The sequence below is a fragment of the Crinia signifera genome, chromosome 2, assembly GCF_055691185.1.
Source record: "Crinia signifera chromosome 2, ASM5569118v1, whole genome shotgun sequence".
NCBI classification, from domain to species: Eukaryota; Metazoa; Chordata; class Amphibia; order Anura; family Myobatrachidae; genus Crinia; species Crinia signifera.
In genome coordinates, this window is record NC_139218.1 from 152,804,342 (window position 1) to 152,828,430 (window position 24,089).

A 24,089-nucleotide genomic window follows, 5' to 3' on the forward strand; every position below is an offset into this window, starting at 1 on the left:
CTAAGCACCGTCCACAAATACGGCCATTCTATCGAATCAAATGCCTTGATTGCGTCCAGGGTCACCACAACCGGCTCCGTCCCACCCTCGATTGGCATCTGCAAATGGCTATATAATTTGCGGAGATTGAGCGAGGTCGCCTTGCCTGGCATAAAACCGGTCTGATCTTGATGTACCATTTTTAATATATGCTTGTTGAGTCTAACCGCTAGTATTTTAGCCAAGATTTTAGCTTCACATGTTAAAAGAGATATAGGCCTGTACGAATCCATGCATTTCGGATCCTTTCCCTGTTTAGGAATAACAATGATATTTGTTTGTGTCATAGATCTCGGGATGTTATTTTGTTCGAAGCATGCACATAGTGCATCATGGAGTAATGGCCCAATTATATCTTTATGTTTTTTATACCATTCTATGGGTAACCCATCTAATCCTGGCACTTTCCCCGAGGGGAGTTCTTTTATGGCCAACATGACCTCAGCTAGGGTTAGTGGAGCCTCCAGACTTGCCCTATCTTCTGCGTTTAATACGGGCAACGCAATATTATCAATATAACTTTGTGTTTCATTTTGGCACTGCTGCGTCTTGGTAGCATATATATCCCTGTAATACTCTTTAAATGCCTCACCTATCTGTGTGGGAGTATTCAGCACAATGCCATTATTATCCACTATACTACTGATTATTTTAGGGGGACTTTCAGCTTGTGCAAGAAAGGCCAAGTAGTTGCCTGCTCTATCCGAGTGCTGATAGCGCCTCTGTGACCTATACAACATTATTTTGGAATTCTCCTCTTCTAGTGTATTGAGCCAAGCCCTTTGGGCTTCCTGCCAATTTTCCCGTGTGTCGTCGGTGTTACACCGCAGGTAATTAGCCTCTGAATCCTCACAATTCTTTTCCATTTCGCATATTTTATTTCTGCTCGCCCTCTTGCATTCTGCTATGCATTTTTTGAAGGTACCCCTTACATAAGCCTTAAATGTGTCCCAGATTATCGCAGGCTTAGCTGTCCCTTTATTAAATTCCCAGAATTCTTCCCACTGTGCTATCAGAGATTCATTCTGCCCTATTTGATCTATCCAATTTGGGTTCAGCCTCCAAAAACTTTGCCCACGTACATTACTCTCAGATAATTCCAGGAGAATCGGGGAATGATCAGAAATTCCCCTCGGCTTATACACTATTTCTGCAACCTGAGGTAATAGATTGCGCGAAACCAGGGCCATATCAATCCGGGAGAAGGTCTGATGTGAGGAGGAGTAGCAAGAAAATTGCGTCGCATTTGGATTATACTCCCTCCAGGGGTCCACCCATCCCATATTACTTATGAATTCTGCAAAGCCCCTGGTTCCCCTGACCAACCCCTGCGATGCACTCCTCCTGTCTGCCCGGGGATCCAGCACATTGTTGAAATCCCCCAAGCAGACAACAGGAACATCTGGTGTAAGGGCAGAAAATTCTGCCGCTTTTCTAAGGACTTCGTATGAGAAGGGTGGGGGGACATACACCGAGAGTAACAATATCTGCTTGTTATTGATCGTACAATCTAAGAAGACATATCGACCTCCACTATCTATTTTGACTTTGTTACAAACAAACGCCACTGATTTTTTAATTAATACTGAGACACCCCTGGAGGATGATGTGAATGGGGCATGATAGACATATCCAACCCAGGGTTTCCTCAGTGACAATAATTTCCCACCCACCAAGTGGGTCTCAAGCAGACATATCACATCTGCATTGTAGTGCCTTAATTGATTAAGCACAAGTGACCGTTTGATCCTGTCATTTATGCCCCTTATATTCCAGGTCAATAGCTTAATCATTTTTCTTTACAACTATGATTATCCCCCATGCCTTCCACACATCCCCAACCACCTTCCGCGTGGCGTAGCTTATACATTTTCCCTTCCGCCATAGAATATTACTGTACACTGCTAAGAAAATACAATTTACATACATTACATCGAGAAACACATACCCTCCCCCCTCCCTGTATACCATCCACCCCTTAGTATACCTATACCTTTGGCCTTCCCTCCCCCAACCACCCATACAAAAAAAATACAAAAAAAAGAGAAAAATAAACATCACACACTATACACCCCGTTCCTGGGGGCTATACCAATTGGGCCACCAATTTGCAGGTGGCTCCCTGACATGATTATTTTGTTATAATCTGTCCTGAGGCCTATCCATCCGCCAGCTGCCGGGTGCCCGGGAGCTTTGTGTCCAACCATTTTGCCGCCTCGTTAGGCGTAGAGAAAAAAAGGGTTTCGTCGCCACTTATCACCCTTAACTTTGAAGGAAAAACCATTGAGTACTTAAGATTATTGTCCCGTAATCTTCTCTTAACTTCAATGTACTTTGCTCTATCTCTCTGAACTTCTAAGGCGAAGTCAGGGAATACAGAAATCTTAGTCCCGTTGTACTCTAATGGACCTTTAGTACGCAACAGTCGAAGAATAGTGTCCCTGTCCTGAAAGTTTAGTATTTTAACAATCAGGGTTCTAGGCGGGGCCCCTGGTGGCAGGGGGCGAAATGGCACCCTATGTGCCCTTTCTACTGAAAAGTGGTCTGTAAAGGAAGATTTCCCCAGCTTGGTACTCAGCCACTCTATTATAAATTTGGGCGCATCTGCACCCTCCACCCGCTCGGGCAGCCCCACGAATCTTAGGTTATTTCGCCGTAATCTTCCTTCGATATCAAGTAGTTTACTTTTCATCTCTATCATTTGCTGGGTCATGTTGTTAACTTTATTTGAACAGAGATTGTGTTTATCCTCCATTGTGGATATGCGCTCCTCTGCTTCCTTTATTCTGTCTGTATTCGCCTTTAGTTCAGTTTTGATTATACTAATTTCTTGCTGTACTCCATTTATTTGCTCTGACAAACGTTGTTCAGAGCTATTGATGGCTTCTAGAACCTGTTGGAGTGTAATCTCTGGAGTAGATATGGAGATCGGGCTTTTATTTTTTGTTGGGGTGGCCTGTGGCGTTGAGGAGGGGGTCTCTGTAGTGTTCTTACCCTGACCACGGGCGAATTTCTCAAGCCGGGCAGCGGCGGTTGCATTGCCAGTTTTCCCCATTGTACTCAAGGGGATCTGCGCAACTTTTATCTATTCAGACACTAATCCTTTTTCTTTATTTTGCACAGTTGACCTGTGCCTGCCACGTGGTTTAGGAGGTGCAGTACTTATTGCCACACCGTTTGCTGATCGCAATACTCCCTAGTCAGTTCTAGCAACGGTATTTTGTTTGATCAGGGGCACAAACCTGTTTACTTCAAATATACTGCACCATTACAGTTTTCTTTCCACAGGTCACACAAAAATGAACAGAGAACCAGACCAAAACAGAGAGGCTTATGTTCTTATCACAGTCAATACAGCTTAAAAAGAAAGAGGAAAGGCAATGTTATACTGCACCGGTTTGTAGACTTGCAGTCCTGACTGGGCACCCAATGTCACTCGGTGTTGTTATATTATCCGACTTTGTGAGGCTTTTATCACTGTAGTGTGCGGGTGCTCACACCACCACGCATTTATTGGAGCCCCAGCGTCCTTTACCGCGGGTTTAGGGTTTCTTCTGTGTGTCTCCTCTTTTACTTGTGCCCACTGCTCTCTCACCTGGGTCCTGCGTCCCAGCCTCCAACCACGGCTTCCAACCCCCAGTAGTCGGCTCTCGCTTCAGTGCCGCTGTGCATAGACCGGGAGCGGAGGTGCCCCTCCTTTCCTCTCCCCCCTGGTGTCTATTCGGCGTGTCTCACGTCTGCTAGTTCCACCTCGCGTGACGGCAGCAGCCGGAGCGTCTAATACTGGATACCGACAGCCGGGCTTGCAGACCTCCGATACAGCTCCTCGCTTAACCCGGCTTGCACACAATCTCCAGCTGCCCTGGATGTCAGCAGTTTAGCAGCGCCTCACTCCACCGCTCATTCCCCGGGGCATAACTCCCTCAACCGGCTTCAGGATCTCAGGTAACGCCCGGGTCTTTTACATGTCAGGGAGCGCACTCTCTCACCTGCTCACACCTGCACCGCCGTGGCCCCGCCCCCCAACAAAAATCACATTTTAGAAATAATACATATAATGATTTATTGTCAACAAAAATCACCTTTTAGAAATAATACACATAATGATTTGAAGATTATTTGTCATTTTGGATTTTCGCATTTGGCCGGTTAGCTCAGTTGTTTAGAGCGTGGTGCTAATAACGCCAAGGTCTTGGGTTTGATCCCCACACTGGCCGTTTGTTTATCTTGATGACCCAACATCATTGACAACAATGGATTTAAACTTGTAGTACAGTGCTTGGAAACTAGGCTTCATCATCAGTATTGGCTATAGTGATTATCCTAGTAACTGCCTTGAATACATTGTAGATCTTTTACCATTATACTTTAAATATATAGTATTTTACCCCCTATTTTTATTTCGCTTTGGACTGTAGGAAGAAATGAAAGCCCTATTACCAATGCCACACTTCAAAGCACTTTATGCTTTATGATTTTTCTTTAAAATAGAAATGCTTTTCAATCAATATATGATCTACTACGTGGCCCATGCGTAAATGTTTCATGCAAATAAAATACAATTCATTTTATAGTGAGGTTGGTGGTTTGTAGTAGGATGAAAGTAGAACTGGTTCATATATAGCCATTTCGAGAAGCTGTGCAAAACTGATCTTCTTTGCCATGCTGTATCAACACATCCAGGGAAAGAAGTGTAGGGCACAAAGTCAATTTGTAACTTCAATTTTTAAAGAAACAAAACCATATACAATTCTTAACTAACAATTTATCTGAAGCAAGTAACTTAATCTTTAAAATGGGACCTCATTTATCGTTTTTGCAAAAGTATGAAGGGAGAAAAAATGATTGTCAACAAAAATCACCTTTTAGAAATAATACATATAATGATTTGAAGATTATTTGTCATTTTGGATTTTCACATTCAAACAGTGTGGCCGGTTAGCTCAGTTGGTTAGAGCGTGGTGCTAATAACGCCAAGGTCTTGGGTTCGATCCCCACACTGGCCATTTGTTTTTCTTGATGACCCAACATCATTGACAACAATGGATTTAAACTTGTAGTACAGTGCTTGGAAACTAGGCTTCATCATCAGTATTGGCTATAGTGATTATCCTAGTAACTGCCTTGAATACATTGTAGATCTTTTACCATTATACTTTAAATATATAGTATTTTACACCCTATTTTTATTTTGCTTTGGACTGTTTGAAGAAATGAAAGCCCTATTACCAATGCCACACTTCAAAGCACTTTATGCTTTATGATTTTTCTTTAAAATAGAAATGCTTTTCAATCAATATATGATCTACTACGTGGCCCATGCGTAAATGTTTCATGCAAATAAAATACAATTCATTTTATAGTGAGGTTGGTGGTTTGTAGTAGGATGAAAGAAGAACTGGTTCATATGTAGCCATTTCGAGAAGCTGTGCAAAACTGATCTTCTTTGCCATGCTGTATCAACACATCCAGGGAAAGAAGTGTAGGGCACAAAGTCAATTTGTTACTTCAATTTTTATAGAAACAAAACCATATACAATTCTTAACTAACAATTTATCTGAAGCAAGTAACTTAATCTTTAAAATTGGACCTCATTTATCGTTTTTGCAAAAGTATGAAGGGAGAAAAAATGATTGTCAACAAAAATCACCTTTTAGAAATAATACATATAATGATTTGAAGATTATTTGTCATTTTGGATTTTCACATTCAAACAGTGTGGCCTGTTAGCTCAGTTTGTTAGAGCGTGGTGCTAATAACGCCAAGGTCTTGGGTTCGATCCCCACATTGGCCATTTGTTTTTCTTGATGACCCAACATCATTGACAACAATGGATTTAAACTTGGAAACTAGGCTTCATCATCAGTATTGGCTATAGTGATTATCCCTTGTAGCTGCCTTGAATACATTGTAGATCTTTTACCATTATCCTTTAAATATATAGTATTTTACACCCTATTTTTATTTTGCTTTAAACTGTAGGAAGAAATGAAAGCCCTATTACCAATGCCACACTTCAAAGCACTTTATGCTTTATAATTTTTCTTTAAAATAGAAATGCTTTTCAATCAATATATGATCTACTACGTGGCCCATGCGTAAATGTTTCATGCAAATAAAATACAATTCATTTTATAGTGAGGTTGGTGGTTTGTAGTAGGATGAAAGAACTGGTTCATATGTAGCCATTTTGAGAAGCTGTGCAAAACTGATCATCTTTGCCATGCTGTATCAACACATCCAGGGAAAGAAGTGTAGGGCACAAAGTCAATTTGTAACTTCAATTTTTAAAGAAACAAAACCATATACAATTCTTAACTAACAATGTATCTGAAGCAAATAACTTAATCTTTAAAATGGGACCTCATTTATCGTTTTTGCAAAAGTATGAAGGGAGAAAAAATGATTGTCAACAAAAATCACATTTAGAAATAATACATATAATGATTTGAAGATTATTTGTCATTTTGGATTTTCACATTCAAAAAGTGTGGCCGGTTAGCTCAGTTGGTTAGAGCGTGGTGCTAATAACGCCAAGGTCTTGGGTTCGATCCCCACACTGGCCATTTGTTTTTCTTGATGACCCAACATCATTGACAACAATGGATTTAAACTTGTAGTACAGTGCTTGGAAACTAGGCTTCATAATCAGTATTGGCTATAGTGATTATCCCTTGTAACTGCCTTGAATACATTGTAGATCTTTTACCATTATCCTTTAAATACAGTATATAGTATTTTACACCCTATTTTTATTTTGCTTTGGACTGTACGAAGAAATGAAAGCCCTATTACCAATGCCACACTTCAAAGCACTTTATGCTTTATGATTTTTCTTTAAAATAGAAATGCTTTTCAATCAATATATGATCTACTACGTGGCCCATGCGTAAATGTTTCAAGCAAATAAAATACAATTCATTTTATAGTGAGGTTGGTGGTTTGTAGTAGGATGAAAGAAGAACTGGTTCATATGTAGCTATTTTGAGAAGCTGTGCAAAACTGATCCTCTTTGCCATGCTGTATCAACACATCCAGGGAAAGAAGTGTAGGGCACAAAGTCAATTTGTAACTTCAATTTTTAAAGAAACAAAACCATATACAATTCTTAACTAACAATTTATCTGAAGCAAATAACTTAATCTTTAAAATGGGACCTCATTTATCGTTTTTGCAAAAGTATGAAGGGAGAAAAAATGATTGTCAACAAAAATCACCTTTTAGAAATAATACATATAATGATTTATTGTCAACAAAAATCACCTTTTAGAAATAATACATATAATGATTTGAAGATTATTTGTCATTTTGGATTTTCGCATTCAAAGAGTGTGGCCGGTTAGCTCAGTTGGTTAGAGCGTGGTACTAATAACGCCAAGGTCTTGGGTTCGATCCCTACACTGGCCATTTGGTTATCTTGATGACCCAACATCATTGACAACAATGGATTTAAATTTGTAGTACAGTGCTTGGAAACTAGGCTTCATCATCAGTATAGTGATTATCCTAGTAACTGCCTTGAATACATTGTAGATCTTTTACCATTATACTTTAAATATATAGTATTTTACACCCTATTTTTATTTTGCTTGGGACTGTAGGAAGAAATGAAAGCCCTATTACCAATGCCACACTTCAAAGCACTTTATGCTTTATGATTTTTCTTTAAAATAGAAATGCTTTTCAATCAATATATGATCTACTACGTGGCCCATGCGTAAATGTTTCATGCAAATAAAATACAATTCATTTTATAGTGAGGTTGGTGGTTTGTAGTAGGATGAAAGAAGAACTGGTTCATATGTAGCCATTTTGAGAAGCTGTGCAAAACTGATCATCTTTGCCATGCTGTATCAACACATCCAGGGAAAGAAGTGTAGGGCACAAAGTCAATTTGTAGCTTCAATTTTTAAAGAAACAAAACCATATACAATTCTTATCTAACAATGTATCTGAAGCAAATAACTTAATCTTTAAAATGGGACCTCATTTATCGTTTTTGCAAAAGTATGAAGGGAGAAAAAATGATTGTCAACAAAAATTACCTTTTAGAAATAATACATATAATGATATATTGTCAACAAAAATCACCATTTAGAAATAATACATATAATGATTTAAACTTGTAGTACAGTGCTTGGAAACTAGGCCTCCTCATCAGTATTGGCTATAGTGATTATCCCTTGTAGCTGCCTTGAATACATTGTAGATCTTTTACCATTATCCTTTAAATATATAGTATTTTACACCCTATTTTTATTTTGCTTTGGACTGTAGGAAGAAATGAAAGCCCTATTACCAATGCCACACTTCAAAGCACTTTATGCTTTATGATTTTTCTTTAAAATAGAAATGCTTTTCAATCAATATATGATCTACTACGTGGCCCATGCGTAAATGTTTCATGCAAATAAAATACAATTCATTTTATAGTGAGGTTGGTGGTTTGTAGTAGGATGAAAGAAGAACTGGTTCATATGTAGCCATTTTGAGAAGCTGTGCAAAACTGATCATCTTTGCCATGCTGTATCAACACATCCAGGGAAAGAAGTGTAGGGCACAAAGTCAATTTGTAACTTCAATTTTTAAAGAAACAAAACCATATACAATTCTTAACTAACAATTTATCTGAAGCAAATAATTTAATCTTTAAAATGGGACCTCATTTATCGTTTTTGCAAAAGTATGAAGGGAGAAAAAATGATTGTCAACAAAAATCACCTTTTAGAAATAATACATATTATGATTTGAAGATTATTTGTCATTTTGGATTTTCACATTCGAACAGTGTGGCCGGTTAGCTCAGTTGGTTAGAGCGTGGTGCTAATAACGCCAAGGTCTTGGGTTCGATCCCCACACTGGCCATTTGTTTTTCTTGATGACCCAACATCATTGACAACAATGGATTTAAACTTGTAGTACAGTGCTTGGAAACTAGGCTTCATCAAATTATCTGAAGCAAGTAACTTAATCTTTAAATTGGGACCTCATTTATTGTTTTTGCAAAAGTATGAAGGGAGAAAAAATGATTGTCAACAAAAATCACCTTTTAGAAATAATACATATAATGATTTGAAGATTATTTGTCATTTTGGATTTTCACATTCAAACAGTGTGGCCGGTTAGCTCAGTTGGTTAGAGCGTGGTGCTAATAATGCCAAGGTCTTGGGTTCGATCCCCACACTGGCCATTTGTTTTTCTTGATGACCCAACATCATTGACAACAATGGATTTAAACTTGTAGTACAGTGCTTGGAAACTAGGCTTCATCATCAGTATTGGCTATAGTGATTATCCCTTGTAGCTGCCTTGAATACATTGTAGATCTTTTACCATTATCCTTTAAATATATAGTATTTTACACCCTATTTTTATTTGGCTTTGGACTGTAGGAAGAAGCGAAAGCCCTATTACCAATGCCACACTTCAAAGCACTTTATGCTTTATGATTTTTCTTTAAAATAGAAATGCTTTTTAATCAATATATGATCTACTACGTGGCCAATGCGTAAATGTTTCATGCAAATAAAATACAATTCATTTTATAGTGAGGTTGGTGGTTTGTAGTAGGATGAAAGAAGAACTGGTTCATATGTAGCCATTTTGAGAAGCTGTGCAAAACTGATCATCTTTGCCATGCTGTATCAACACATCCAGGGAAAGAAGTGTAGGGCACCAAGTCAATTTGTAACTTCAATTTTTAAAGAAACAAAACCATATACAATTTTTAACTAACAATGTATCTGAAGCAAATAACTTAATCTTTAAAATGGGACCTCATTTATCGTTTTTGCAAAAGTATGAAGGGAGAAAAAATGATTGTCAACAAAAATCACCTTTTAGAAATAATACATATAATGATTTATTGTCAACAAAAATCACCTTTTAGAAATAATACACATAATGATTTGAAGATTATTTGTCATTTTGGATTTTCGCATTCAAAGAGTGTGGCCGGTTAGCTCAGTTGGTTAGAGCGTGGTGCTAATAACGCCAAGGTCTTGGGTTCGATCCCCACACTGGCCATTTGTTTATCTTTATGACCCAACATCATTGACAACAATGGATTTAAACTTGTAGTACAGTGCTTGGAAACTAGGCTTCATCATCAGTATTGGCTATAGTGATTATCCTAGTAACTGCCTTGAATACATTGTAGAACTTTTACCATTATACTTTAAATATATAGTATTTTAAACCCTATTTTTATTTTGCTTTGGACTGTAGGAAGAAATGAAAGCCCTATTACCAATGCCACACTTCAAAGCACTTTATGCTTTATGATTTTTCTTTAAAATAGAAATGCTTTTCAATCAATATATGATCTACTACGTGGCCCATGCGTAAATGTTTCATGCAAATAAAATACAATTCATTTTATAGTGAGGTTGGTGGTTTGTAGTAGGATGAAGAAGAACTGGTTCATATGTAGCCATTTCGAGAAGCCGTGCAAAACTGATCATCTTTGCCATGCTGTATCAACACATCCAGGGAAAGAAGTGTAGGGCACCAAGTCAATTTGTAACTTCAATTTTTAAAGAAACAAAACCATATACAATTTTTAACTAACAATGTATCTGAAGCAAATAACTTAATCTTTAAAATGGGACCTCATTTATCGTTTTTGCAAAAGTATGAAGGGAGAAAAAATGATTGTCAAAAAAAATCACCTTTTAGAAATAATACATATAATGATTTATTGTCAACAAAAATCACCTTTTAGAAATAATACACATAATGATTTGAAGATTATTTGTCATTTTGGATTTTCGCATTCAAAGAGTGTGGCCGGTTAGCTCAGTTGGTTAGAGCGTGGTGCTGATAACGCCAAGGTCTTGGGTTCGATCCCCACACTGGCCATTTGTTTATCTTTATGACCCAACATCATTGACAACAATGGATTTAAACTTGTAGTACAGTGCTTGGAAACTAGGCTTCATCATCAGTATTGGCTATAGTGATTATCCTAGTAACTGCCTTGAATACATTGTAGATCTTTTACCATTATACTTTAAATATATAGTATTTTACACCCTATTTTTATTTTGCTTTGGACTGTAGGAAGAAATGAAAGCCCTATTACCAATGCCACACTTCAAAGCACTTTATGCTTTATGATTTTTCTTTAAAATAGAAATGCTTTTCTTTTTTTTTTTTTTTATCATCTTTATTGAAAGTTTTATAAAACAACAATACATAGTACACATACATAGACAAAGTTACAATACATTCCACATACATATACCCGTGTGCATCTTATACAATTTAATCGCTATGCTACATTCCAAATACTCAATCTATATTTGTCCTTGCGGACTTCAGTATCTTTTGTTTTCGTTGTTATATGAAAGACAGACAGAAAAGAAGTTGATTGGATTAACAATCTAATTTTATGAGACGCATGGAAGCGAAAGAAAAGAGAGTATCGAAGAAGAAAAGAGTTAAAAAAAAGATATAAAGGGGGGGGGGGGGACTGAGAATGGAAAAGGGGGGCTTGTATTTTTTTTTTTTTTTTTTTTCCTTTTTAATTCTTAACTATATTTGTGTGTGTGATGACAGCTACATTTTTCACCGCCCTCACAGCTATCCATAACTTCATAACCTACGATCTGAAGGTGCCGAAGTGCGTGACGCTTCTTTGTATTTAGCTTCAAGTGAATAGTATTGTCAAGTAGGTGCAATGCAACTACTATAATACTTTTTATAAATATGCATAAAAGGTGTAAGATTATTGTGCCTAACTTCATATTCTGTCGGTGACTCATTTACGTGGGTGAGATCGTGAACCGTCAATAAATTTACGGGTGTTGTGATACTTTATTATACGTTGTGTTAACATTTCTCAGTGTGTCACAGTGTCTATGGCCATACAGAATTTCTCCAATTCTAAATAGTGACATTTTTAAAGTGCTAAATTTCCATCTTCTACAAAAGTTACATCTCATTCTGCCACACTGGTCATTTATCTACAGTTCATCCATAATCTTCCTCGTCTAATTATTTGACCAGTTAGTGAATAGAAAGAGGAAGATAACATTTAATACTGTTAGTGATTATATTACTTAGTGATTATAATACTTTGAATAGTACCATGCCCCCCAAATATCATAGAATTTATCAATTGACTTATTTAAAAGATATAAATATTTCTCATGCTCCATATTACAATTGACCAAGCTAATCCATTCCTGTACCCGTGGGCCACTTTTTGCCATCCATGAGCGAGCAATTACCATTTTTGCCATGGCACAAAGGTTAATCACCAACTGCCTGTCTCCACGAGACATACTACTAGATGGCCAAACCCCGAGAATCAGCCCCAAGGGTGATAGACTTTGACATGGGACCCCTAGTGCCGCAAGTATTTTTCCAACCCCTTTCCAGAATACTTGCAATTTTTTGCACTCCCAAAGGAGATGCCAAAAGTTGCATCCTATTTCATCGCATTTCGGGCAACGGTTACGGCTACCTTGAGAAAATTTGCTAATCCTTTCTGGGGTTATATACGTTCGATATAAGATATTTAATTGTACCTGCTGGATTCTTAACGAATTTGTTGCTAAGCTAGGGGCCTCAAGAACAATTCTCCAATTTCCCGCATTCACTTCTGGGATGTTAATATTCCATTTTTGGACCAAGCCATCCATTTCCTCACCTTGAGTATTTACTGAGAGAAATTTATAACATTTTGATAAGCGTTTATTATTTCCCAATGTTTTAATGAATTTTTTAATTGGGGATTCAACAAGATTAATCTGTTTTATCCGATTGCGTTGTGTCACTGCACTCCTCAATTGCAGATATCTATAAAACATGGTTTTAGGGAGGGAAAATTCAATTTGTAATTGGGAAAATGATTTTAGACCATTATTAACAAAAACCTGACCAATAGAGTTAATTCCAAAGTGTCCCCATATCCTCCCACCTTGGTGTAGTTTTAATTTGTCAATTGGGTTCAGCGAAAATAGGTGAGTATCTGGATCTATTTCAGCGAAGTCCATTTTTTTACTTATCCATTGCCATATTTTCCTGGCTTGTTTAAGTATTGGAGGAAAATTGTGATGGTTCTCCTTCATCAGGATTGCCTGCAATGGGGAGTGCCCGGGAATAGTTCTAGATATAAATCTGGCTATTTGCCCGATATATTCATCCCCTTTAATCCAGCCTGTTAAATGAACCATTTGGGCTGCGTAATAATATAGTTTAAAGTTGGGCATAGCCGCACCCCCATCTCCGCGCTCTCTCGTTAGGAAGGGCATTTTGATTCTCGGAATTTTATTCCGCCATACAAAGGATGATATTACACCGTTGATTTTCTTGAACACCTCTTCCTTAATGAGGATGGGAGAGTGTAAGAATACATATAGGAGCTTTGGTAAAATCGTCATTTTTACTAAGTTAACCCGACCAATTACTGTTAGTGGGAGTCTCAGCCAACTTTTACATCTGATTCTGATCTCATCTATTATGGGGTCTAGATTTTGTTTGACGTACTCTCCTGGGTTGTTCGATACAATAATCCCCAAATACTTGAATCTCTCAACCCTTGGGAGAAGGGAGGCCCTTTCAGGTATACCATCCCCTTCGGCTTTAGTTATGAGAAGCTGTGATTTCCCGTAGTTTATCGTTAGACCCGAATACTGTCCGAATACCCGCATGTTATCTATTACTACTGGCAATTGGTTGACATAATCAGCCATTCCCACCAACAGATCATCGGCATATAAGGAGATGATATTGCTATTTAGATTCTCCCTCTCATCCCCACATCTCAGAATTGCCCTTAATTTGCACGCAATGGGCTCAATAGCCACCGCGAAGAGTAGGGGTGAGAGGGGGCACCCTTGACGGGTACCCCTAAACAGCGGAAATGAGTCAGTTATATAGCCGTTGACTGAGATCCTCGCACTTGGAGACTGGTATAACAAGAAGATCCAATTTATAAACCTAGGGCCCAATCCCATTGCAGACAGTACATGCCTTAAATAAAGCCATTCGACCGAGTCGAACGCTTTATTTGCATCGAATGATGCAATTGCAATATTTTTACCTGACATATCTGCCATCTGAAGAGACATGAATACTCTGCGCAGATTAATTGCTGTGGACTTTCCACTCATAAATCCGGTTTGGTCCGGGTGGACTATCTTCCCGATCACGCTGTTCAATCTGATCGCCAGAATCTTAGCGTAGATCTTGGCGTCAGTCGTGATCAGGGAGATTGGCCGGTACGAGTCTACCAGTGTGGGGTCCTTACCGCTTTTAGGAATTACAGTAATAATGGCCTCAGTCATTGATTTTGATAGATTACCTTCCTGTTCCATCTCCTGAAAATACTGTAACAATTTTGGGGCTAAAATCCCCCCAAATTTTTTATAGAGCTCACCCGGAAGCCCATCTATCCCCGGGGCTTTACCTGATGCTAGGGACTTGATCGCCACTTCAACCTCCTCAGCAGAGAAGGGAGAGTCTAGTAATCTCCTCTCTTCATGAGAGATGGAGGGAAGGTTGATGCTACTAAGATATCTTTCAATTTTATGGCTCTCATGAGTGAGTTTGGATTTATACACTTCGCTGAAATGATCCCGAAAAACCTCTGCAATTTCCGGAGCAGCTACCCGCATGACCCCTGTACCCGAGTAGATTTTAGTTACAATGTTCGATGGTTTATCTAGCTTAGAGAGATAGGCGGTATACTTCCCAGCTTTGTCGATGTTCAAGTAAAATTGATGTGAATTTTTTACTAATCTATGATTCGTCATAATTTGTAGATGCTCCACCCAACCTCTCTGAGCCGCCAGCCATTCTATTCTGGCTGCTTCCGTTTGTTCCCGCAAGAATCTCTGTTCCAATTCGATCGTATTGTTTTCTAATAGCAGAGCAGCTTCACGGCAATTACTTTTGGCTTGTGCTATTTTTTTCATTAATATACCTCGAGTAAAAGCCTTGAAGGTATCCCAGACCACAGTTGAGCTTGCCGAATCGATGTTCTCCCCAAAGAAGCTGTCTACCATTACCCGCATTTCCTCCCTATCATCAATCTGGGTAAGCCATGAGGGATGAAATCTCCAATATCTAAAACCCGCTTGAGAATCTGCGTTTGTTAACATCAACACCGGTGAATGATCAGAGATCCCACGGGCCTTGTAGTCTATCATAGAAATATTCTGTAACAAATTTCTAGAAACAAAAATGATGTCGATTCTCGAGAAGGTTTTATGCGAGGGAGAATAACATGAATATTGATTCTTACTGGGATGCCTTTCTCTCCAGACATCCCACCAATCAACCTCGGATGTGAATTCGGCCAAACCAGTTTTATTGTTTTTACTTCCCCCTTTACTGTTCCACCTATCAATGCTGATATTCATTACTGCATTGAAATCACCCAGACAGACTGTATATATATCAGGGCGAGCAGCCACAAAGTCTACTGCCTGCCTCAAGACGTCATATGCAAAGGGGGGGGGGGATATATACCGCCATAATGCAATATCTAATTGAGTTAACCCTCCCATCCAAAAAAATAAATCTGCCCCTAGGGTCAATTTCAGATGCGAGAAGTTCAAAAACAGTGTTTTTCTTAATAATTATAGAGACTCCTCGAGAGGATGAGGAAAACTGAGAATGAAAGGACCTACCAATCCAAGGTCGCCTCAAAGCCAGTACTTTCTCTCCATATAAATGGGTTTCCTGGAGACATATTATGTCCGCCTCAGAGGACTTACAATATTTAAGCACTAGGGAGCGCTTGGTCTTCTCATTTAGGCCACGCACGTTCCATGTTAAGAATCCTACCATTCCCAAGTACCTACAATCTCTACCGGATATTCATGTTTTCCGATTGGGGGTGGCATATACTGATCACCCTTTGTCCAAATTTTCTTATTGCCCACCATCCGTACCGATTGCAAAGAATAGGATGAGATGCAATTTCCCTTTCCCCTAGTTCCTCCCTTTGATTGCTGATTAGATGCATAGACTACACACGAACAAACAACACACAACATATACCCCACCCCCCTCCCCCACCCTGTATCACCTACCCATCTAGGCATACCTATAGAACTACCTCCCAGCCAAAATCCCAATACGCTCTAGTTCCCCACTTTCGTTGGGGGCAATTAACTATCGGGCACACTATCATAGGCGTGCCTGGCTCTCCGGCGTCTCCATTTGTCACTTGTCATTTGTCCCATCCCTCCCACCCACCCACTTCCCACCTGATTAGTATATATTTAGTTAGATACTATTTTTTCACACAGTTGTTACATTATATGAAGATCTACCGTCTAACTTAAAGTCACGTTGTTATAACTTTCCAGACACTACTTATAGCAAAAGAACTATTGCCACACTATGGGCATTGCAAATTTTAATTAATTTGGTGCAAGCTGTTTTTTGCTTGGATGCGTTTTATCAAGCCATGCCGCGGCTTCCCCTGGTGAAAGGAAGAACTTGATCTCATCATTGGCGACAATTCGAAGTTTTGTGGGATATAACATAGAGTATTTAATACTCAAGTCTCTAAGTCTCGCCTTTACATAACGGAATCTGGTTCTCTCCCTCTGTACATCTTGTGGAAGATCAGGAAAGGCGGAGATTTTCTTGCCGTTATAACTTAAGTCCCCCATATTTCTTGCAAGTCTTAGAATTTTGTCCCGATCTTTAGACTGGAGTATTTTTGCTATTAAGGTACGAGGAGGACCACCGGGAATCGGGGCTCTACCGGGAACTCGATGTGCCCTTTCTACAGAGAACAAAGGGGAAAGAGCTTCATTTCCTAGGCTTTGTTTCAACCAGTCCTCAATAAATTTTTCGGGCGTGTTCCCCTCCACTTTTTCTTCAAAGCCTATGAATCGTATATTATTTCGACGCAGCCGTCCTTCCATATCGGACATTTTGCTGCGCATCTCCACTAATTGGTCCGAGATGGTTTTGACCTGGGTTTGCATAGGCCCTATAGTATCTTCGATCTCTGAGACTCGCGTTTCAACCTCCGTTACTCTTGCACGTATTTTCTGTGCATCATCACGCAGAAGCATAATATCGGATTGAACTTTGTTAATCTGTTCTGATAAGCGAGTTTCGCAAGCAGTAACTGCCTCCAGCACTTGTGACAAAGTAACCTCTTTTTGCTGTGAGCCGTTCCCACTTTTAGTAGGGGTACTCTGTGGGGTGCTTTCCCTTGAGCCACTCAGGACCTGTACCTGGGTACGGGCATATTTTTCCAACCTGGCGGCCGCAGAGTTCTGCCCTGCTTTTGGCATGATAACAATTGAGGTATTTCTCCGTCCGACTCCTGGGCAAGTTTAATACGCAAGCAAGGTATCCCAATAGGATTTGCAGTCTCTAATACTATTGGTGTATAAATAGGCAATTTTTCTTTTCCAATGTGACCTAGTCCACCACCTGTGACCATTTATCTTCACCACAAACACACTTAAGTTTTTATAATTTATCCGATAACATGGATTTTTGCCGATTGAATCAATAGTATCTCGGTAGGTACTGTAGAGATATAGAACTCGGCTCCAAAATATAATAACGTTAGAGTTATTCCTATTTTTAGCTGACGATGATCGCCGAGCAATCAATTATTAACTATAAGTGTGTGTGGACTTACCGGTCCGATGTTTTAGCCCGCCGGCCGCGGCTCCTGGATCTTTCCTCCTAGAAGAAGGATTGCTGGCATCCGCTGGGGGTCACTGCAGCCAATGTACTGTATTCCTCAGGGAATCTGCTTATATTGAGGTCTATTATCACTCTTCTGAATGTCCTTGTCCCCTGAGTCCAGGTATTTAGGACACCAGAAATGCACACCAACAATTCACTGGACAGGGTCCTCTGCCTCAACAGCAGTGCAGGGCACAAACAGTTCAACCTCCCGCACACCAGCGATAGTAAATGTCCAGCAATTGGAGGTTTAATGCAAGAAATCAGTTAGTAATTACTCCTGCTTGATAGCAGCAGTATATGTCCAGCAAACGGAGATTCAGTACAGCTGGCCAGCAGGTAATTGCCTCTGCACCCTGCTTAATAATATATGCCAGCAATGCAGGTTCCATGCAGGTGTCCAGCAGGTAGGTGCTCCTGCACGTATCTGCCCAGCAAATATAAATTAGAGGGAGGAGGATTGCAGGGGCAGAGCAGGAACCACAACGTTTCCTAACCGGGGCTTCTCCGGTCCCTGTCGAGGAGCACCGGCGATTCACACACAGGGCAGCAATTCTCTGCCACGGACCTCTCCCCCCTGACAGGGTCTGCTGGTGCTTTCAGCAAACACTCCTTCTGCCCCCCGCTGTACAGTGACCAAAGAGCTGCTCCTGATACAGGTCGCCAGCGGGTCGTCAGCAGGTTAGCAGCGGGTATTCAGGAGCTCCGGCAATTAGTACACGGGGCCAATAGGTCTCAGCGGCATTGATCTCCCCCGTATCAGCGTCAGCTGGGGCTCTCACGAGCGCTCCTTCCGACTCCCTGTCACACAGCTGTGACGAGGCGGCAGTTCCACAGACGGCGGCCAGCAGAGTTGTCAGCGGGTCAGGCAGCGGGTCGCAGGCAGATCATCAGCGGGACCATCAGCCACATTCATCCGACTGGAAGCCAGCACAGGTGGGACGGGTGGGGAAGGGTTTTACCGGCTGGAGATGGAGACGCCGGTCAGCTCAGTCATCCTCCCTCACACGCACGCCGTCGTGACCCCGCCCCCCTCATACAGGTATCAAATAGAAATGCTTTTCAATCAATATATGATCTACTACGTGGCCCATGCGTAAATGTTTCATGCAAATAAAATACAATTCATTTGTATGGTTAGCTCAGTTGGTTAGAGCGTAGTGCTAATAATGCCAAGGTCTTTGGTTCGATCCCCACACTGGCCATTTGTTTTTCTTGATGACCCAACATCATTGACAACAATGGATTTAAACTTGTAGTACAGTGCTTGGAAACTAGGCTTCATCATCAGTATTGGCTATAGTGATTATCCCTTGAATGCATTGTAGATCTTTTACCATTATCCTTTAAATATATAGTATTTTACACCCTATTTTTATTTTGCTTTGGACTGTAGGAAGAAATGAAAGCCCTATTACCAATGCCACACTTAAAAGCACTTTATGCTTTATGATTTTTCTTTAAAATAGAAATGCTTTTCAATCAATATATGATCTACTACGTGGCCCATGCGTAAATGTTTCATGCAAATAAAATACAATTCATTTTATAGTGAGGTTGGTGGTTTGTAGTAGGATGAAAGAAGAACTGGTTCATATGTAGCCATTTTGAGAAGCTGTGCAAAACTGATCCTCTTTGCCATGCTGTATCAACACATCCAGGGAAAGAAGTGTAGGGCACAAAGTCAATTTGTCACTTCAATTTTTAAAGAAACAAAACCATATACAATTCTTAACTAACAATGTATCTGAAGCAAATAACTTAATCTTTAAAATGGGACCTCATTTATCGTTTTTGCAAAAGTATGAAGGGAGAAAAAATGATTGTCAACAAAAATCACCTTTTAGAAATAATACATATAATGATTTATTGTCAACAAAAATCACCTTTTAGAAATAATACACATAATGATTTGAAGATTATTTGTCATTTTGGATTTTCGCATTTGGCCGGTTAGCTCAGTTGTTTAGAGCGTGGTGCTAATAACGCCAAGGTCTTGGGTTTGATCCCCACACTGGCCGTTTGTTTATCTTGATGACCCAACATCATTGACAACAATGGATTTAAACTTGTAGTACAGTGCTTGGAAACTAGGCTTCATCATCAGTATTGGCTATAGTGATTATCCTAGTAACTGCCTTGAATACATTGTAGATCTTTTACCATTATACTTTAAATATATAGTATTTTACCCCCTATTTTTATTTCGCTTTGGACTGTAGGAAGAAATGAAAGCCCTATTACCAATGCCACACTTCAAAGCACTTTATGCTTTATGATTTTTCTTTAAAATAGAAATGCTTTTCAATCAATATATGATCTACTACGTGGCCCATGCGTAAATGTTTCATGCAAATAAAATACAATTAATTTTATAGTGAGGTTGGTGGTTTGTAGTAGGATGAAAGAAGAACTGGTTCATATGTAGCCATTTCGAGAAGCTGTGCAAAACTGATCTTCTTTGCCATGCTGTATCAACACATCCAGGGAAAGAAGTGTAGGGCACAAAGTCAATTTGTAACTTCAATTTTTAAAGAAACAAAACCATATACAATTCTTAACTAACAATTTATCTGAAGCAAGTAACTTAATCTTTAAAATGGGACCTCATTTATCGTTTTTGCAAAAGTATGAAGGGAGAAAAAATGATTGTCAACAAAAATCACCTTTTAGAAATAATACATATAATGATTTGAAGATTATTTGTCATTTTGGATTTTCACATTCAAACAGTGTGGCCGGTTAGCTCAGTTGGTTAGAGCGTGGTGCTAATAAGGCCAAGGTCTTGGGTTCGATCCCCACACTGGCCATTTGTTTTTCTTGATGACCCAACATCATTGACAACAATGGATTTAAACTTGTAGTACAGTGCTTGGAAACTAGGCTTCATCATCAGTATTGGCTATAGTGATTATCCCTTGTAGCTGCCTTGAATACATTGTAGATCTTTTACCATTATCCTTTAAATATATAGTATTTTTCACCCTATTTTTATTTTGCTTTGGACTGTAGGAAGAAATGAAAGCCCTATTACCAATGCCACACTTCAAAGCACTTTATGCTTTATGATTTTTCTTTAAAATAGAAATGCTTTTCAATCAATATATGATCTACTACGTGGCCCATGCGTAAATGTTCCAAGCAAATAAAATACAATTCATTTTATAGTGAGGTTGGTGGTTTGTAGTAGGATGAAAGAACAACTGGTTCATATGTAGCCATTTTGAGAAGCTGTGCAAAACTGATCCTCTTTGCCATGCTGTATCAACACATCCAGGGAAAGAAGTGTAGGGCACAAAGTCAATTTGTAACTACAATTTTTAAAGAAACAAAACCATATACAATTTTTAACTAACAATGTATCTGAAGCAAATAACTTAATCTTTAAAATGGGACCTCATTTATCATTTTTGCAAAAGTATGAAGGGAGAAAAAATGATTGTCAACAAAAATCACCTTTTAGAAATAATACATATAATGATTTATTGTCAACAAAAATCACCTTTTAGAAATAATACACATAATGATTTGAAGATTATTTGTCATTTTGGATTTTCGCATTCAAAGAGTGTGGCCGGTTAGCTCAGTTGGTTAGAGCGTGGTGCTAATAATGCCAAGGTCTTGGGTTCGATCCCCACACTGGCCATTTGTTTTTCTTGATGACCTAACATCATTGACAACAATGGATTTAAACTTGTAGTACAGTGCTTGGAAACTAGGCTTCATCATCAGTATTGGCTATAGTGATTATCCCTTGTAGCTGCCTTGAATACATTGTAGATCTTTTACCATTATCCTTTAAATATATAGTATTTTACACCCTATTTTTATTTTGCTTTAAACTGTAGGAAGAAATGAAAGCCCTATTACCAATGCCACACTTCAAAACACTTTATGCTTTATGATTTTTCTTTAAAATAGAAATGCTTTTCAATCAATATATGATCTACTACGTGGCCCATGCGTAAATGTTTCATGCAAATAAAATACAATTCATTTTATAGTGAGGTTGGTGGTTTGTAGTAGGATGAAAGAAGAACTGGTTCATATGTAGCCATTTTGAGAAGCTGTGCAAAACTGATCATCTTTGCCATGCTGTATCAACACATCCAGGGAAAGAAGTGTAGGGCACAAAGTCAATTTGTAACTTCAATTTTTAAAGAAACAAAACCATATACAATTCTTAACTAACAATGTATCTGAAGCAAATAACTTAATCTTTAAAATGGGACCTCATTTATCGTTTTTGCAAAAGTATGAAGGGAGAAAAAATGATTGTCAACAAAAATCACCTTTTAGAAATAATACATATAATGATTTGAAGATTATTTGTCATTTTGAATTTTCACATTCAAACAGTGTGGCCGGTTAGCTCAGTTGGTTAGAGCGTGGTGCTAATAACGCCAAGGTCTTGGGTTCGATCCCCACACTGACCATTTGTTTTTCTTGATGACCCAACATCATTGACAACAATGGATTTAAACTTGTAGTACAGTGCTTGGAAACTAGGCTTCATCATCAGTATTGGCTATAGTGATTATCCCTTGTAGCTGCCTTGAATACATTGTAGATCTTTTACCATTATCCTTTAAATATATAGTATTTTACACCCTATTATTATTTTGCTTTAAACTGTAGGAAGAAATGAAAGCCCTATTACCAATGCCACACTTCAAAGCACTTTATGCTTTATGATTTTTCTTTAAAATAGAAATGCTTTTCAATCAATATATGATCTACTACGTGGCCCATGCGTAAATGTTTCATGCAAATAAAATACAATTAATTTTATAGTGAGGTTGGTGGTTTGTAGTAGGATGAAAGAAGAACTGGTTCATATGTAGCCATTTTGAGAAGCTGTGCAAAACTGATCATCTTTGCCATGCTGTATCAACACATCCAGGGAAAGAAGTGTAGGGCACAAAGTCAATTTGTAACTTCAATTTTTAAAGAAACAAAACCATATACAATTCTTAACTAACAATGTATTTGAAGCAAATAACTTAATCTTTAAAATGGGACCTCATTTATCGTTTTTGCAAAAGTATGAAGGGAGAAAAAATGATTGTCAACAAAAATCACCTTTTAGAAATAATACATATAATGATTTATTGTCAACAAAAATCACCTTTTAGAAATAATACACATAATGATTTGAAGATTATTTGTCATTTTGGATTTTCGCATTCAAAGAGTGTGGCCGGTTAGCTGAGTTGGTTAGAGCATGGTGCTAATAACGCCAAGGTCTTGGGTTCGATCCCCACACTGGCCATTTGTTTATCTTGATGACCTAACATCATTGACAACAATGGATTTAAACTTGTAGTACAGTGCTTGGAAACTAGGCTTCATCATCAGTATTGGCTATAGTGATTATCCTAGTAACTGCCTTGAATACATTGTAGATCTTTTACCATTATTCTTTAAATATATAGTATTTTACACCCTATTTTTATTTTGCTTTGGACTGTAGGAAGAAATGAAAGCCCTATTACCAATGCCACACTTCAAAGCACTTTATGCTTTATGATTTTTCTTTAAAATAGAAATGCTTTTCAATCAATATATGATCTACTACGTGGCCCATGCGTAAATGTTTCATGCAAATAAAATACAATTCATTTTATAGTGAGGTTGGTGGTTTGTAGTAGGATGAAAGAAGAACTGGTTCATATGTAGCCATTTCGAGAAGCTGTGCAAAACTGATCTTCTTTGCCATGCTGTATCAACACATCCAGGGAAAGAAGTGTAGGGCACAAAGTCAATTTGTTACTTCAATTTTTATAGAAACAAAACCATATACAATTCTTAACTAACAATTTATCTGAAGCAAGTAACTTAATCTTTAAAATTGGACCTCATTTATCGTTTTTGCAAAAGTATGAAGGGAGAAAAAATGATTGTCAACAAAAATCACCTTTTAGAAATAATACATATAATGATTTGAAGATTATTTGTCATTTTGGATTTTCACATTCAAACAGTGTGGCCTGTTAGCTCAGTTGGTTAGAGCGTGGTGCTAATAACGCCAAGGTCTTGGGTTCGATCCCCACACTGGCCATTTGTTTTTCTTGATGACCCAACATCATTGACAACAATGGATTTAAACTTGGAAACTAGGCTTCATCATCAGTATTGGCTATAGTGATTATCCCTTGTAGCTGCCTTGAATACATTGTAGATCTTTTACCATTATCCTTTAAATATATAGTATTTTACACCCTATTTTTATTTTGCTTTAAACTGTAGGAAGAAATGAAAGCCCTATTACCAATGCCACACTTCAAAGCACTTTATGCTTTATGATTTTTCTTTAAAATAGAAATGCTTTTCAATCAATATATGATCTACTACGTGGCCCATGCGTAAATGT

General features: G+C 38.5%; 8 non-coding genes across 8 annotated transcripts; all 8 read left to right on the top strand.

Annotated features, from left to right (window-relative positions):
- The first annotated feature begins 4,971 nt into the window (after positions 1 to 4,971).
- On the top strand, positions 4,972 to 5,045 carry TRNAI-AAU (transfer RNA isoleucine (anticodon AAU)). The gene has a single exon. It is a non-coding gene; the product is annotated as a tRNA-Ile (tRNA).
- Positions 5,046 to 6,532: 1,487 nt separating this feature from the next.
- On the top strand, positions 6,533 to 6,606 carry TRNAI-AAU (transfer RNA isoleucine (anticodon AAU)). The gene has a single exon. It is a non-coding gene; the product is annotated as a tRNA-Ile (tRNA).
- Positions 6,607 to 8,831: 2,225 nt separating this feature from the next.
- Positions 8,832 to 8,905, top strand: TRNAI-AAU (transfer RNA isoleucine (anticodon AAU)). The gene has a single exon. It is a non-coding gene; the product is annotated as a tRNA-Ile (tRNA).
- Positions 8,906 to 9,156: 251 nt separating this feature from the next.
- Positions 9,157 to 9,230, top strand: TRNAI-AAU (transfer RNA isoleucine (anticodon AAU)). Its single transcript has one exon. It is a non-coding gene; the product is annotated as a tRNA-Ile (tRNA).
- Positions 9,231 to 9,992: 762 nt separating this feature from the next.
- TRNAI-AAU (transfer RNA isoleucine (anticodon AAU)) lies at positions 9,993 to 10,066 on the top strand. Its single transcript has one exon. It is a non-coding gene; the product is annotated as a tRNA-Ile (tRNA).
- Positions 10,067 to 10,826: 760 nt separating this feature from the next.
- Positions 10,827 to 10,900, top strand: TRNAI-GAU (transfer RNA isoleucine (anticodon GAU)). Its single transcript has one exon. It is a non-coding gene; the product is annotated as a tRNA-Ile (tRNA).
- A 10,388-nt stretch (positions 10,901 to 21,288) lies between these two features.
- TRNAI-AAU (transfer RNA isoleucine (anticodon AAU)) lies at positions 21,289 to 21,362 on the top strand. Its single transcript has one exon. It is a non-coding gene; the product is annotated as a tRNA-Ile (tRNA).
- Positions 21,363 to 23,703: 2,341 nt separating this feature from the next.
- TRNAI-AAU (transfer RNA isoleucine (anticodon AAU)) lies at positions 23,704 to 23,777 on the top strand. Its single transcript has one exon. It is a non-coding gene; the product is annotated as a tRNA-Ile (tRNA).
- The last annotated feature ends 312 nt before the right edge of the window (positions 23,778 to 24,089 follow it).